We start from the raw sequence: 12,854 nt of genomic DNA, 5'->3' as shown, positions 1-12,854 counted from the left end.
AGTAACGGAGGCATACTGTGCAACCCGTCGTTCACATGCCTCCCATGTTTCGTTAAAGACACGGTGACAGTCAACATCGTTAAGGAGAGCATTGTTAAGTTTCCAGAAACCTCTGCCGCGAAATGTGCCTTGCTTGACCATGTTAACAGTACAAATATATGCGGCATGATCGGAAAAAATTGTGGGCCAAACTTCGGATTGGAGGACTTGAGTCTTCATACACGCCGATACATAGATTCTGTCTAGCCGGCTTGCAGAGTGGTTCGTGACATGAGTGAACCCAGGTGCCGCTCCGTGCGTATGCTCCCATGTGTCAATGAGGTTCATTTCTTGGACGATACGTTCTAGTTCTCCAGATTTGTTAAAATTAGGCGTCTGGTCTTTTGGACTTAAGACACAATTGAAGTCACCCGCAAAAATTATACGATCGTAGGTTCCCCTAAAAAGTGGGACTATGGCGCTTGTGAAGAACTCAGCCCTAGCACGCCTATTGCTACTGCCGGACGGGGCGTAAACATTGATTATGCGTGTCCGATGGAAAGTGACAGCGATCCCTCTATGATCAGGCAGTTTTTCTGCGTCGGTCGCTACAATCCCTTCTTTTAACAGAATCGCTGTCCCTAAATTCGCACCGCTCCCGGAATTGGAGAGAGTAGTATAACCAGTTATTCGGTCAAGTTCAATCGCAGCGACTTCTTGAAGTAACAGAATATCGATATCCGCTGCGTATACAAAATCTTGTAAATTACGGAGCCGCCAGTACGACTGTATCTTATTGATGTTTAACGTGGCAATTTTATAGGCTTGGGGCTCGTTCATGGGAGAAGGCACATACTATTAATTAAACAGTCTTAGAAGGATGGCTAACGAAATTGAGGCCAAGCGCGTCAGTCGGAGTTCCTGTAGTTCCCGGTACGGTTGGTGTATGCTGCTCTGTGGGGGGTGCCGAAGATTCCGTCTCAATGGTCCGCATGACAGCCGCATCATTGCTCGCATCCAATACTTCCATTTCCTGTGCCCACTTCCCAGTGAGAGTGGCCTCTGACAAAAGCGATCCTGCGTTTCCTTGAGCGTGGGTATCCGGCAAAACGACTCTACTCGAGGTATCACTATCTTCCACCCGTCGTGGATTCACAGGGGGAGACACTACAGGATCAATGTCCATTCGACCAGACGCAGGGAGACCAACTTCAGAGGGTTCAGAAGTGTTCTGACACATTTGGCTGCTTATTCGTTTCGCTTTGTCGCGGAGCTGTGGGGCGAGCTGATTGGCTCCTTGATGTGCAAGTCTCCGCTTCTTTTTGGAAGGCTTCCTGTTAGGGTTCGCAGTATCATCAACATCCGAAGTGGACTGTTGACACTGGGGTTGATCCGCCGGGAACACAGCGTCTGCTTCATCCTCAGTACCAGTGGCATCAACCACTGGGGAGTCATCCGTCGTTACCTCCATCTCTGAGTGTGGTAGCGGCGGTGCCGCGTCAGCACTCGGTTCTTTGACGTTATCGGCCAAAACATCATTCAAACGAGGGGCATCTACAGGCGGGGTCGCGGGTGGAAGACCAGAAGCCGCGACAGCGTATGTCAGTGGCAGTGCCGTCGTCACAGGGGGGCTAGCGGCTTCACCGACAGGTATCTGCGTCACCCGTCTTTGTATACATTCAGAGCGCACGTGGCCGGGCGCACCACAGCCGGCACACGTTTTTGGCTGCCCATCATATATGACAATTCCGCGATGTCCACCTACGTAAATATATGAAGGTATATGCTTCTGTATATCGATCTTAACCTGCCTGACGCCGTTAAGCACCGGAAATTTGTGGGCTTTGGACCAACGCTCCGCAAAATTGTTAATGACCCTCCCGTAAGGTGTCAATGCAGAATTTATTTGCGCGGCTGTTATTTCAAACGGGAGTTCGAAAATACGTGCCGTCCGGATGCCCAGTCCAGCATGCGTAATGCTGACGTCACTGACGGTACCATCGCTATGTTTAAACTTCAGTACACCTCCACTGGACTCTACAATTCTATCACACAGTTCAGAGGACGTTAATTTCACATAAACAACACTAGTCACGATAGAGAAATTTATCCCTACAATGTCATCAAAAGTAATCTTAGCTGTTTCCTCTAACCATGCTTCAACTTCAAACGAATTTGGTTTCGAAAAGTTCCTATCAAAGGTAAACTTCAAGGTATCTTTCCTGTTAGTCTGATTCATAATTCCATATCAGATCCTACAGAACGGAACGAATACTAATAAGCAGACGCTGTAAGCACGCGACTCACCGCCTGACGTAAACACTTCCTGCCGCAGCGCGCTGGCCCTGGAGGTCCGCTCACCACCGCTGCCGCAGGCAGACTGCCATCTGAGCTACGCCCGCCCCCCCTAAGACTAATGGTGCTACATACAGCCATATAGACGACACAGACCCTTGCACTCCCATTATTCAGCAGACAAACACTACTCTCTATGTATCCGTTAGGGTGTCTTTCAGGTTTCGCGCATTCTGTATCGAATCGTAGTTGGCCACAATGAAAGTGGCACGTATAACGTCGAAAATAGAATTCGGACACCGCTCTGAGTAAGACCACCGTCTTGTCTACCCTCTAGACTTCAATGAGGTTAAGCCGCGATACCTAAGACAGATCTGCACTCGATGACACCTCGATAACAGCTGGTCCCCACACTTACATCTTGCTCTCCTTACGTCAGTATACATCATATCAGCCTGTGACGCTGGCTTTGCAACATCTTGAGTGCCTTTAGGTTCGCCGCGACCAACACTTATCATGCACTGACCACAAAAAATGGAGGCGCCGCGGCTTGAACCCTGGACCTTTCAGAAATGCGAAGCGAACGCTCTACCAACTGAGCTACGTCCCATGCACGAGCAAACTGTGCTATTCCCCACTCTTTGCGACTCAGATGCGTACACGATGGTTGGTTTGTTTGTAGCGGTGAAGGGAGCAGAGTACAAAGGCGCGGACCCGTTCATATACACAAAAGTTCCAAGTAGTTTCGATGCTCTGGTATTACAAATGCAAATTCCGTCTGTTTTTAACGTCTTAAATTGAAAGAGCCGTCACAAATTGCTCCGTTTTCACTCCTTGTCGACAATCATACAGCACCTGAGGTAACAAACACATCTCGAGCCCCATTGTGCACTCCATTATTCATGCCAACTCAGTGCCTCGCTCTTTACTACTGTGTACCAATCTTGTCGTCCAACAGCAAAACACTGGGCCACAACAAGTTTCCGCGTCTCCATTGCACTGCGCATACTACGAAACGCTCCCCAAACTTGGCACTCACCCTCGCAGCCGACTTTTCCGACTTTCCACGACGCTCACGCTAGTGACAGCATTATTTATAGTTCGACGTCGCGCCAAAGCGAATGAGCACAATTCGCCTACGGCTTAGGCTGCCCTCCTAGTGTGGCTGCTCGGTGTCTGCAGGCAGCGAGGGTCTGCAAGCTTCCTGTGTTCGCACCTATGTCACCTGTGCTTGCTTGTCAGAGACAGACTATCGCAAAACATACAACTCACTCCATGAATTGATTGCTACGGCATCTGTTATCAGCAGTCACAACTAACAACACCAGGAGCAGCTGACTGCACGCAAAGAATAGGAACGTGCAGTGGGATTTACGTGAACTCGGCGCAAGCTTGTATCTTCCTAGACACATCTGCTGGCTGTGAAGTATTCCACTTGCATATCAAGGTGCGCATGTAGGTGTGTTAAAAATTCTGGAAGCACTGGTTATTGATCCCAGTACCTCTAGCATACTAAGCGAGCGCTCTACCATCTGAGCTACGCCCGCCCCCCCGAAGACTAATGGTGCTACATACAGCCATAGAGACGACACAGACCCTTGCACTCCCATTATTCAGCAGACAAACACTACTCTCTATGTATCCGTTAGGGTGTCTTCCAGGTTTCGTGCATTCTGTATCGAATCGTAGTTGCCAAAATGAAAGTGGCACGTATAACGTCGAAAATAGAATTCGGACACCGCTCTGAGTAAAACCAACGTGTTGTCCACCCTTTAGTCGTCAATGAGGTTAAGCCGCGATACCTAAGACAGATCTGCACCCGATGACACCTCGATAACAGCCGGTCCCCACACTTACATCTTGCTCTCCTTACGTCAGTATACATCATATCAGTCTGTGACGCTGGCTTTGCAACATCTTGCGTGCCTTTAGGTTCGCCGCGACCAACACTTACCATGCACTGACCACAAAAAATGGAGGCGCCGCGGCTTGAAACCTGGACCTTTCACATGCCAAGCGAACGCTCTACTAACTGAGCTACGCCCCATGCACGAGCAAACTGCGCTATTACCCATTGTTTGCGACTCAGATGCGCACGGACACGATGGTTGGTTGGTTTGTAGCGGTGAAGGGAGCAGAGTACAAAGGCGCGGACCCATTCATATACACAAAAGTTCCAAGTAGTTTCGATGCTCTGGTATTACAAATGCAAATTCCGTCTGTTTTTAACGTCTTAAATTTAAAGAGCCGTCACAAATTGCTCCGTTTTCACTCATTGTAGACAATTATACAGCACCTGAGGTAACAAACACATCTCGAGAACCATTGTGCACTACATTATATATGCCAACTCAGTGCCTCGCTCTTTACTACTGTGTACCAATCTTGTCGTCCAACTGCAAAACACTGGGCCACAACAAGTTTCCGCGTCTCCATTGCACTGCGCATACTACGAAACGCTCCCCAAACTTGGCACTCACCCTCGCAGCCGACTTTTCCGACTTTCCACGACGCTCACGCAACGCTCACGCTAGTGACAGCATTATTTATAGTTCGACGTCGCGCCAAAGCGAATGAGCACAATTCGCCTACGGCTTAGGCCGCCCTCCTAGTGTGGCTGCTCGGTGTCTGCAGGCTGCGAGGGTCTGCAAGCTTCCTGTGTTCGCACCTATGTCACCTGTGCTTGCTTGTCAGAGACAGGCTATCGCAAAACATACAACTCACTCCATGAATTGATTGCTACGGCATCTGTTATCAGCATTCACAACTAACAACACCAGGAGCAGCTGACTGCACGCAAAGAATAGGAATGTGCAGTGGGATTTACGTGAACTCGGCGCAAGCTTGTATCTTCCTAGACACATCTGCTGGCTGTGAAGTATTCCACTTGCATATCAAGGTGCGCATGTAGGTGTGTTAAAAATTCTAGAAGCACTGGGTATTGATCCCAGTACCTCTCGCATACTAAGCGAGCGCTCTACCATCTGAGCTACGCGCGACCCCCCGAGGACTAATGGTGGTACATACAGCCATATAGACGACACAGACCCTTGCACTCCCATTATTCAGCAGACAAACACTACTCTCTATGTATCCGTTAGGGTGTCTTTCAGGTTTCGTGCATTCTGTATCGAATCGTAGTTGCCAAAATGAAAGTGGCACGTATAACGTCGAAAATAGAATTCGGACACCGCTCTGAGTAAGACCAACGTGTTGTCCACCCTCTAGACTTCAATGAGGTTAAGCCGCGATACCGAAGACAGATCTGCACTCGATGACACCTCGATAACAGCCGGTCCCCACACTTACATCTTGCTCTCCTTACGTCAGTATACATCATATCAGTCTGTGACGCTGGCTTTGCAACATCTTGCGTGCCTTTAGGTTCGCCGCGACCAACACTTACCATGCACTGACCACAAAAAATGGAGGCGCCGCGGCTTGAACCCTGGACGTTTCACATGCCAAGCGAACGCTCTACCAACTGAGCTACGCCCAATGCACGAGCAATCTGCGCTATTCCCCATTGTTTGCGACTCAGATGCGCACGGACACGATGGTTGGTTGGTTTGTAGCGGTGAAGGGAGCAGAGTACAAAGGCGCGGACCCGTTCATATACACAAAAGTTCCAAGTAGTTTCGATGCTCTGGTATTACAAATGCAAATTCCGTCTGTTTTTAACGTCTTAAATTGAAAGAGCCGTCACAAATTGCTCCGTTTTCACTCCTTGTCGACAGTCATACAGCACCTGAGGTAACAAACACATCTCGAGCCCCATTGTGCACTCCATTATTCATACCAACTCAGGGCCTCGCTCTTTACTACTGTGTACCAATGTTGTCGTCCAACTGCAAAACACTGGGCCACAACAAGTTTCCGCGTCTCCATTGCACTGCGCATACTACGAAACGCTCCCCAAACTTGGCACTCACCCTCGCAGCCGACTTTTCCGACTTTCCACGACGCCCACGCAACGCTCACGCTAGTGACAGCATTATTTATAGTTCGACGTCGCGCCAAAGCGAATGAGCACATTTCGCCTACGGCTTAGGCCGCCCTCCTAGTGTGGCTGCTCGGTGTCTGCAGGCAGCGAGGGTCTGCAAGCTTCCTGTGTTCGCACCTATGTCACCTGTGCTTGCTTGTCAGAGACAGACTATCGCAAAACATACAACTCACTCCATGAATTGATTGCTACGGCATCTGTTATCAGCAGTCACAACTAGCAACACCAGTAGCAGCTGACTGCACGCAAAGAATAGGAATGTGCAGTGGGATTTACGTGAACTCGGCGCAAGCTTGTATCTTCCTAGACACATCTGCTGGCTGTGAAGTATTCCACTTGCATATCAAGGTGCGCATGTAGGTGTGTTAAATATTCTGGAGGCACGGGGTATTGATCCCAGTACCTCTCGCATACTAAGCGAGCGCTCTACCATCTGAGCTACGCCCTCCCCCCCCGAAGACTAATGGTGCTACATACAGCTATATAGACGACACAGACATTGCACTCCCATTATTCAGCAGACAAACACTACTCTCTATGTATCCGTTAGGGTGTCATTCAGGTTTCGTGCATTCTGTATCGAATCGTAGTTGCCAAAATGAAAGTGGCACGTATAACGTCGAAAATAGAATTCGGACACCGCTCTGAGTAAGACCAACGTGTTGTCCACCCTCTAGACTTCAATGAGGTTAAGCCGCGATACCTAAGACAGATCTGCACTCGATGACACCTCGATAACAGCCGGTCCCCACACTTACATCTTGCTCTCCTTACGTCAGTATACATCATATCAGTCTGTGACGCTGGCTTTGCAACATCTTGCGTGCCTTTAGGTTCGCCGCGACCAACACTTACCATGCACTGACCACAAAAAATGGAGGCGCCACAGCTTGAACCCTGGACCTTTCACACGCCAAGCGAACGCTCTACCAATTGAGCTACGCCCCATGCACGAGCAAACTGCGCTATTCCCCATTCTTTGCGACTCAGATGCGCACGGACACGATGGTTGGTTGGTTTGTAGCGGTGAAGGGAGCAGAGTACAAAGGCGCGGACCCGTTCATATACACAAAAGTTCCAAGTAGTTTCGATGCTCTGGTATTACAAATGCAAATTCCGTCTGTTTTTAACGTCTTAAATTGAAAGAGCCGTCACAAATTGCTCCGTTTTCACTCCTTGTCGACAATTATACAGCACCTGAGGTAACAAACACATCTCGAGAACCATTGTGCACTACATTATATATGCCAACTCAGTGCCTCGCTCTTTACTACTGTGTACCAATCTTGTCGTCCAACTGCAAAACACTGGGCCACAACAAGTTTCCGCGTCTCCATTGCACTGCGCATACTACGAAACGCTCCCCAAACTTGGCACTCACCCTCGCAGCCGACTTTTCCGACTTTCCACGACGCTCACGCTAGTGACAGCATTATTTATAGTTCGACGTCGCGCCAAAGCGAATGAGCACATTTCGCCTACGGCTTAGGCCGCCCTCCTAGTGTGGCTGCTCGGTGTCTGCAGGCAGCGAGGGTCTGCAAGCTTCCTGTGTTCGCACCTATGTCACCTGTGCTTGCTTGTCAGAGACAGACTATCGCAAAACATACAACTCACTCCATGAATTGATTGCTACGGCATCTGTTATCAGCAGTCACAACTAACAACACCAGGAGCAGCTGACTGCACGCAAAGAATAGGAATGTGCAGTGGGATTTACGTGAACTCGGCGCAAGCTTGTATCTTCCTAGACACATCTGCTGGTTGTGAAGTATTCCACTTGCATATCAAGGTGCGCATGTAGGTGTGTTAAAAATTCTGGAAGCACTGGTTATTGATCCCAGTACCTCTAGCATACTAAGCGAGCGCTCTACCATCTGAGCTACGCCCGCCCCCCCGAAGACTAATGGTGCTACATACAGCCATAGAGACGACACAGACCCTCGCACTCCCATTATTCAGCAGACAAACACTACTCTCTATGTATCCGTTAGGGTGTCTTCCAGGTTTCGTGCATTCTGTATCGAATCGTAGTTGCCAAAATGAAAGTGGCACGTATAACGTCGAAAATAGAATTCGGACACCGCTCTGAGTAAGACCAACGTGTTGTCCACCCTTTAGTCGTCAATGAGGTTAAGCCGCGATACCTAAGACAGATCTGCACCCGATGACACCTCGATAACAGCCGGTCCCCACACTTACATCTTGCTCTCCTTACGTCAGTATACATCATATCAGTCTGTGACGCTGGCTTTGCAACATCTTGCGTGCCTTTAGGTTCGCCGCGACCAACACTTACGATGCACTGACCACAAAAAATGGAGGCGCCGCGGCTTGAACCCTGGACCTTTCACATGCCAAGCGAACGCTCTACCAACTGAGCTACGCCCCATGCACGAGCAAACTACGCTATTCCCCATTGTTTGCGACTCAGATGCGCACGGACACGATGGTTGGTTGGTTTGTAGCGGTGAAGGGAGCAGAGTACAAAGGCGCGGACCCGTTCATATACACAAAAGTTCCAAGTAGTTTCGATGCTCTGGTATTACAAATGCAAATTCCGTCTGTTTTTAACGTCTTAAATTTAAAGAGCCGTCACAAATTGCTCCGTTTTCACTCATTGTAGACAATTATACAGCACCTGAGGTAACAAACACATCTCGAGAACCATTGTGCACTACATTATATATGCCAACTCAGTGCCTCGCTCTTTACTACTGTGTACCAATCTTGTCGTCCAACTGCAAAACACTGGGCCACAACAAGTTTCCGCGTCTCCATTGCACTGCGCATACTACGAAACGCTCCCCAAACTTGGCACTCACCCTCGCAGCCGACTTTTCCGACTTTCCACGACGCTCACGCAACGCTCACGCTAGTGACAGCATTATTTATAGTTCGACGTCGCGCCAAAGCGAATGAGCACAATTCGCCTACGGCTTAGGCCGCCCTCCTAGTGTGGCTGCTCGGTGTCTGCAGGCTGCGAGGGTCTGCAAGCTTCCTGTGTTCGCACCTATGTCACCTGTGCTTGCTTGTCAGAGACAGACTATCGCAAAACATACAACTCACTCCATGAATTGATTGCTACGGCATCTGTTATCAGCATTCACAACTAACAACACCAGGAGCAGCTGACTGCACGCAAAGAATAGGAATGTGCAGTGGGATTTACGTGAACTCGGCGCAAGCTTGTATCTTCCTAGACACATCTGCTGGCTGTGAAGTATTCCACTTGCATATCAAGGTGCGCATGTAGGCGTGTTAAAAATTCTAGAAGCACTGGGTATTGATCCCAGTACCTCTCGCATACTAAGCGAGCGCTCTACCATCTGAGCTACGCGCGACCCCCCGAGGACTAATGGTGGTACATACAGCCATATAGACGACACAGACCCTTGCACTCCCATTATTCAGCAGACAAACACTACTCTCTATGTATCCGTTAGGGTGTCTTTCAGGTTTCGTGCATTCTGTATCGAATCGTAGTTGCCAAAATGAAAGTGGCACGTATAACGTCGAAAATAGAATTCGGACACCGCTCTGAGTAAGACCAACGTGTTGTCCACCCTCTAGACTTCAATGAGGTTAAGCCGCGATACCGAAAACAGATCTGCACTCGATGACACCTCGATAACAGCCGGTCCCCACACTTACATCTTGCTCTCCTTACGTCAGTATACATCATATCAGTCTGTGACGCTGGCTTTGCAACATCTTGCGTGCCTTTAGGTTCGCCGCGACCAACACTTACCATGCACTGACCACAAAAAATGCAGGCGCCGCGGCTTGAACCCTGGACGTTTCACATGCCAAGCGAACGCTCTACCAACTGAGCTACGCCCCATGCACGAGCAATCTGCGCTATTCCCCATTGTTTGCGACTCAGATGCGCACGGACACGATGGTTGGTTGGTTTGTAGCGGTGAAGGGAGCAGAGTACAAAGGCGCGGACCCGTTCATATACACAAAAGTTCCAAGTAGTTTCGATGCTCTGGTATTACAAATGCAAATTCCGTCTGTTTTTAACGTCTTAAATTGAAAGAGCCGTCACAAATTGCTCCGTTTTCACTCATTGTAGACAATTATACAGCACCTGAGGTAACAAACACATCTCGAGAACCATTGTGCACTACATTATTTATGCCAACTCAGTGCCTCGCTCTTTACTACTGTGTACCAATCTTGTCGTCCAACTGCAAAACACTGGGCCACAACAAGTTTCCGCGTCTCCATTGCACTGCGCATACTACGAAACGCTCCCCAAACTTGGCACTCACCCTCGCAGCCGACTTTTCCGACTTTCCACGACGCTCACGCTAGTGACAGCATTATTTATAGTTCGACGTCGCGCCAAAGCGAATGAGCACAATTCGCCTACGGCTTAGGCCGCCCTCCTAGTGTGGCTGCTCGGTGTCTGCAGGCAGCGAGGGTCTGCAAGCTTCCTGTGTTCGCACCTATGTCACCTGTGCTTGCTTGTCAGAGACAGACTATCGCAAAACATACAACTCACTCCATGAATTGATTGCTACGGCATCTGTTATCAGCAGTCACAACTAACAACACCAGGAGCAGCTGACTGCACGCAAAGAATAGGAATGTGCAGTGGGATTTACGTGAACTCGGCGCAAGCTTGTATCTTCCTAGACACATCTGCTGGTTGTGAAGTATTCCACTTGCATATCAAGGTGCGCATGTAGGTGTGTTAAAAATCCTGCAGGCACTGGGTATTGATCCCAGTACCTCTCGCATACTAAGCGAGCGCTCTACCATCTGAGCTACGCCCGCCCCCCCAAAGACTAATGGTGCTACATACAGCCATATAGACGACACAGACCCTTGCACTCCCATTATTCAGCAGACAAACACTACTCTCTATGTATCCGTTAGGGTGTCTTTCAGGTTTCGTGCATTCTGTATCGAATCGTAGTTGCCAAAATGAAAGTGGCACGTATAACGTCGAAAATAGAATTCGGACACCGCTCTGCGTAAGACCAACGTGTTGTCCACCCTCTAGACTTCAATGACGTTAAGCCGCGATACCTAAGACAGATCTGCACTCGATGACACCTCGATAACAGCCGGTCCCCACACTTACATCTTGCTCTCCTTACGTCAGTATACATCATATCAGTCTGTGACGCTGGCTTTGCAACATCTTGCGTGCCTTTAGGTTCGCCGCGACCAACACTTACCATGCACTGACCACAAAAAATGGAGGCGCCGCGGCTTGAACCCTGGACGTTACACATGCCAAGCGAATGCTCTACCAACTGAGCTACGCCCCATGCACTAGCAAACTGCGCTATTCCCCATTCTTTGCGACTCAGATGCGCACGGACACGATGGTTGGTTGGTTTGTAGCGGTGAAGGGAGCAGAGTACAAAGGCGCGGACCCGTTAATATACACAAAAGTTCCAAGTAGTTTCGATGCTCTGGAATTACAAATGCAAATTCCGTCTGTTTTTAACGTCTTAAATTGAAAGAGCCGTCACAAATTGCTCCGTTTTCACACATTGTAGACAATTATACAGCACCTGAGGTAACAAACACATCTCGAGAACCATTGTGCACTACATTATTTATGCCAACTCAGTGCCTCGCTCTTTACTACTGTGTACCAATCTTGTCGTCCAACTGCAAAACACTGGGCCACAACAAGTTTCCGCGTCTCCATTGCACTGCGCATACTACGAAACGCTCCCCAAACTTGGCACTCACCCTCGCAGCCGACTTTTCCGACTTTCCACGACGCTCACGCTAGTGACAGCATTATTTATAGTTCGACGTCGCGCCAAAGCGAATGAGCACAATTCGCCTACGGCTTAGGCCGCCCTCCTAGTGTGGCTGCAGGGTGTCTGCAGGCAGCGAGGGTCTGCAAGCTTCCTGTGTTCGCACCTATGTCACCTGTGCTTGCTTGTCAGAGACAGACTATCGCAAAACATACAACTCACTCCATGAATTGATTGCTACGGCATCTGTTATCAGCATTCACAACTAACAACACCAGGAGCAGCTGACTGCACGCAAAGAATAGGAATGTGCAGTGGGATTTACGTGAACTCGGCGCAAGCTTGTATCTTCCTAGACACATCTGCTGGCTGTGAAGTATTCCACTTGCATATCAAGGTGCGCATGTAGGTGTGTTAAAAATCCTGCAGGCACTGGGTATTGAACCCAGTACCTCTCGCATACTAAGCGAGCGCTCTACCATCTGAGCTACGCCCGCCCCCCCGAAGACTAATGGTGCTACATACAGCCATATAGACGACACAGACCCTTGCACTCCCATTATTCAGCAGACAAACACAACTCTCTATGTATCTGTTAGGGTGTCTTCAGGTTTCGTGCATTCTGTATCGAATCGTAGTTGCCAAAATGAAAGTGGCACGTATAACGTCGAAAATAGAATTCGGACACCGCTCTAAGTAAGACCAACGTGTTGTCCACCCTCTAGACTTCAATGAGGTTAAGCCGCGATACCTAAGACAGATCTGCACTCGATGACACCTCGATAACAGCCGGTCCCCACACTTACATCTTGGTCTCCTTACGTCAGTATACATCATATCAGTCTGTGACG

At 49.1% G+C, this 12,854-nt stretch overlaps 2 non-coding genes across 2 annotated transcripts; both read right to left on the bottom strand.

The window, feature by feature from the left end:
• Positions 1-10,986: 10,986 nt before the first annotated feature.
• On the bottom strand, positions 10,987-11,059 carry Trnat-agu (transfer RNA threonine (anticodon AGU)). Its single transcript has one exon. It is a non-coding gene; the product is annotated as a tRNA-Thr (tRNA).
• A 1,368-nt stretch (positions 11,060-12,427) lies between these two features.
• Positions 12,428-12,500, bottom strand: Trnat-agu (transfer RNA threonine (anticodon AGU)). Its single transcript has one exon. It is a non-coding gene; the product is annotated as a tRNA-Thr (tRNA).
• Between the last annotated feature and the right edge of the window lie 354 nt (positions 12,501-12,854).

Source organism: Schistocerca gregaria, chromosome 10 (assembly GCF_023897955.1).
Source record: "Schistocerca gregaria isolate iqSchGreg1 chromosome 10, iqSchGreg1.2, whole genome shotgun sequence".
Lineage (NCBI taxonomy): Eukaryota > Metazoa > Arthropoda > Insecta > Orthoptera > Acrididae > Schistocerca > Schistocerca gregaria.
This window is presented reverse-complemented; position numbering and strand designations above follow the sequence as displayed.